This window comes from Mustela nivalis (assembly GCF_964662115.1).
Source record: "Mustela nivalis genome assembly, contig: HAP1_SCAFFOLD_63, whole genome shotgun sequence".
NCBI classification, from domain to species: domain Eukaryota; kingdom Metazoa; phylum Chordata; class Mammalia; order Carnivora; family Mustelidae; genus Mustela; species Mustela nivalis.
This window is the reverse complement of record NW_028136532.1, coordinates 2,377,833-2,381,944: the sequence shown is the minus strand read 5'-3', so window position 1 is coordinate 2,381,944 and position 4,112 is coordinate 2,377,833.

The window sequence follows — 4,112 nt, the reverse complement described above, 5'->3', positions numbered from 1 at the left end:
GTGCAGCCAGCTGTGTCGGTGTCTGTTGGAAGGTCTGGGCTCAGGCAATTTGCGACAGAGCATCAGTGTTTAAGGTAGCCTATGCAATTGGGGTGTTGCCGATGGCCAAGCTGTTTGGTCCTCATTTGGGGTTCTGGGCAGCACCATAGACAATGTTTTTCTCCTGGAAGGCAGGCAGAGTGCTTCATTGTGGCCCCAGAATTTCCAGGAGGGTGGGTTTGTGGGCCCAGAATGTGAGGACAGAAGTCTGAAAACACAAGCTAGGGTGAGGAATGGAGCCAAGGGCAGAGCAGGCCCACTCTGCAGAGGCTGAATCAAAATCTCCTGCATCTGAAGTCAGGCTGAGGATCAGACGTTGGCTGAGGCTGGAGTTTTTGGCCATGATGGCACCTTCATGAAGCGGGGGCCTCATGAGGCCAAGAAAGTTTTCCCACGCTGAGTTTGGAGGTTACCCCAACCACAAGGTTTCCTTCTGCGGGACATTCGAGTCCTGTTGCATGGCTCCAGGACATAGGATACGGAAGGACTGTAGAGCAGGGTTCGAAGGATGGATCCCTGTACAGCATGCCTCGCATTCCCATTGGCCATTAGCCACAAGATATGTTTGATCTGGTGCCTCTGGGGCACGCTACCCAGGGGGCTGAGTTGAAATGGCCTCTCCTGAGGATGCGTCATAATGTGCGTTTGAGTCCATGGAGACCTTGGAATGTGCTGGTTGTTCTGTGGCCCTGCGGAACTCTCCTACCTGAAGGGTTTGATACATCCCCAGTAAGTAAGCTTCCCATGAGAAGACAAGAGAGGTTTGGTTTGGTGCCTCAGAAAAGCTCCGTGTGCTGGTCTACGAAAACAGTCCTCTGAGGACGGACACATGGAAACCAAAGCTAAAGTTCAGATTAGGGCCTGGGGCCTGTCCATTTCAACCTTCTGTCTCTGGGGACACTGTCTGAGAGTCTAAGTGGAGATAGATGCTCCGCTGGTGTCAGAGAGCCCTTCTTAGTCCAGGGTGGCCTACACTATTGATGGCCTCAGGGGCCTTGGAGCTTTTCCCTAACCTGTAGGGTTGTGGTCAATGGATTGGGCACAATTTCCTTGGAGAGGGCAGGCACAATCTTTCGCTGTGTCTCCAGAGGCCCTAGCCTGGAGGTTTTGTGGGTCCAGGCTGTGGGCACAAAAGTCTGAAAACACAAACTCAGCTCATGAGTGGCGCCTAGCGTATGGCAGGCCGGATGTACAGCCCGAGAGGGAGCTCCTGGGCCTCTGAAACAAGGGCGAATGGGAGGCGTTCCTTCAGGCTTTTGTCTCTGGATGTTGTGTCCGGGATAGCCGTGGATTGGAAAGGTGGCCTCAGGGACTATGGACGACTATCCCTCTCTGGGGATTTGTCCCAGCTCCCAAGAGTTTGGGGTCATTTTCTGGTAAGGGTGGAGTCGTGTTTTCTGACTCATGTGTCTCTCCAAGAAAGGGATTCCAGAGCAGAGCCCCAGGTACGGGCTTGGCGACTGGTAAACTCAAACACTGGTGAGGATTGTGTGTATGGGGGCTTGGAAAGCAAGCATGAGCGGGGCCTCATGGGCCACACTGGTTTCAACTAAACTTAACATTGGACAACATGCCAACCACAAGGTTTCTTGCCCTGGGGAAGGAATTCTGATTTCTGCATTAGGTTCAGGTCTGGGCAGTGAATAGAGATAAGGTCTAGGTTCTGAAGCCTGAAAACCGAGGTGGAAAGAGATGACGTCCTAAGGCCTTGGCGGCTCGATGTGCTCAGTGTGCGGCCAGCTGTCTTGGTGCGGCCAGGAGGTCTAGGCTCAGGCAGTGTCAGAAAGGGCATTAGTGCCCTGGTCAGCCTATGTATTTGGGGTACAGCCAAGGTAGGCGCAGGCTGATCCTCACTTGGGGTTACTTGGTAGCCCCAGAGGGCAATGTTTTTCTTCTGGAGGGCAGGCAGAGTGCTGCTTTGTAGTTCTGGGTTTCCAAAATGGAGGGCTTCTGGGTCAGTAGTCTGAGGACAGAAGTCTGAGAACACTAGCTAGGCTTCAGTTTCTGGGTGAGGACATGGCAGGCACAATCTACAGAACTGAATAGAGATCTCGTGCATCTGAAGTCAGGGCGAGGATCAGACGATCGCTCAGGTTGGAGTATCTGACCCTGATAGCCCCTTCATAAAGGGGGTCATCACGAGGCCATGGCGGTTTTCCCACAATGGGAATTGTGAGAAGCTCCAAACTGCAAAGTGTCTTCTGCAGGACAATTGAGACCTGTTGTTGGCTCCAAGCCAATGATTCTGAGCAGGGTTCTAAGGATGGATGGCTGGGTAGCCCACCTCGCATTCCAATTGTCTCCTAGCATCAAGACAGGTTAGTTCTGCTGGATCTAGGGGAGAAACCGAGGAGGCTGAGTTGAAATGGACTCTCCTGTGGATGGGTCCTAATGTGCTTTTGTGTCTATGGAACCTTGGAAAGAGCGGTGGCACTGGGGCCCTGAAGGGTTCTCCTAAACAGAGCCTTTGAAAACAGCTCCAACGTGCAAGTTTCCCATGTGTAGATGAGATGTTTTCTGATGGGTGAGTCAAGAAACAGCCTTTGCTGGTTTTGATCCAGGCCTCTGAGGAGAGATGCCTGTAAACCAAAGCAATGGATATGATTAGTGACTAGGGGTCTGTTCTTTGCTTTTTACCTCTGGGGACATCTGTCTATGGGTCTGGGTACAGGTAGGTGCTCAGATGGGCTCAGATTGCCCCTGTTTTACCTGGGAAGCTACCACTAATGAGATGGATCAGGGACTTTGGAGGTTTATCCTATTAGAAGGAATGTGGCCATTGGAATGGGCACACACAATTCCCTTGGAGAGGGCAAGTACAGTCCTCAGGTTTGGCTCCAGGGGCCTAAGACTGTAGGTTGTGTAGGCCAGGACTGTTTGGACAGTTGTCTGAAAACACAAACTTGGCTTATGTTTCAGGTCATAGGTATGGTAGGACTTATATACAGACCATGAGGAGAACATTTCGGGATTTGAGAAAAGGGCGAGTGTGAGGCTCTTGCTCAAGTTTTTGTCTCTGGATATCTTGTCACTCATGGTCGTGAAATTTTTGGGTGACTTCATGGGAAATGGACGAGTCTTACTCCCTGGTGGTTTGGCCCAGTCCAAAGCGTTTGGGGTCACTCTGTGGGATAGAAGAAGTCCGTTTATTTTTTTTTTTTGATGTTGTTTTCTTTTTAACCTCAGGTGTCCCAGAAAATGAGGGATTCCAGAGTAGAGCCCTGGGGGGGGGGTTGACTGGACAATCAGAAATCTGGTTAAAAATTGGGACCTAGGGACATATCAAGCCCATTATGACATCTAATGGTCCAGTCACTGAGAGGACTTACTAGAGGACAGGACTCATGCTGAGGGTCACAATGCGTGTTTATGCCCTTGTCGCACTCAAGAATGGGCGGGGCCTCAGGGTGAATGCTGGTTTCTTCTACACTGAACGTTGGACGACGTGCCAAACACAAGGTTTCTTACCATAAGTAAGGAGGTGTTCTGATTTCTGCATCACACTCACCCCTGGGCAGTGATTGGAGATAATGTCTCGTTTCTGAGGCCTGAAAACTGAGGTAGGGAAGAGATGATGACCTACGGCCTTGGCGGGTCTTATGTGCTCAGTTTGTGGTCTGCTTTCTGGGAGTTGCTCAGGAAGTCCGGGCTCAGGTTGTGTCCGACAGTGCATTAGTTCCCAGGTTAGACTATATAATTTGGGTGAAGTCGAGTGCTGTGGAGGTTTATCCTCATTGAAGGTGCCTGGGCAGCTCATGAGGCAATAATTTTTTTCTAGAGGGCAGGCAGAGTGTTGCATTGTGGGTCCGGAATTGCCAAACATGAGGGCTTCGGGGCCAGGAGTGTGAGGACGGCAGTCTGAGAAGACTAGCTAGACTTGGTTTCAGGGCTAGGGCACGGCAGGTACCCCCTGCAGACCTGAACCAATACTCATGCATCTGAAGTCAGGGCGAGGATCAGACGTTGGCTCAGGTTGGAGTTTCTGTGCATGATGGCCGCTTCATGAAGGGAGCGGAATCTCAGGGCCATTGAGATTTTCCCACGTTGGGAGTTGTGGGATGCCACCTTCAAGG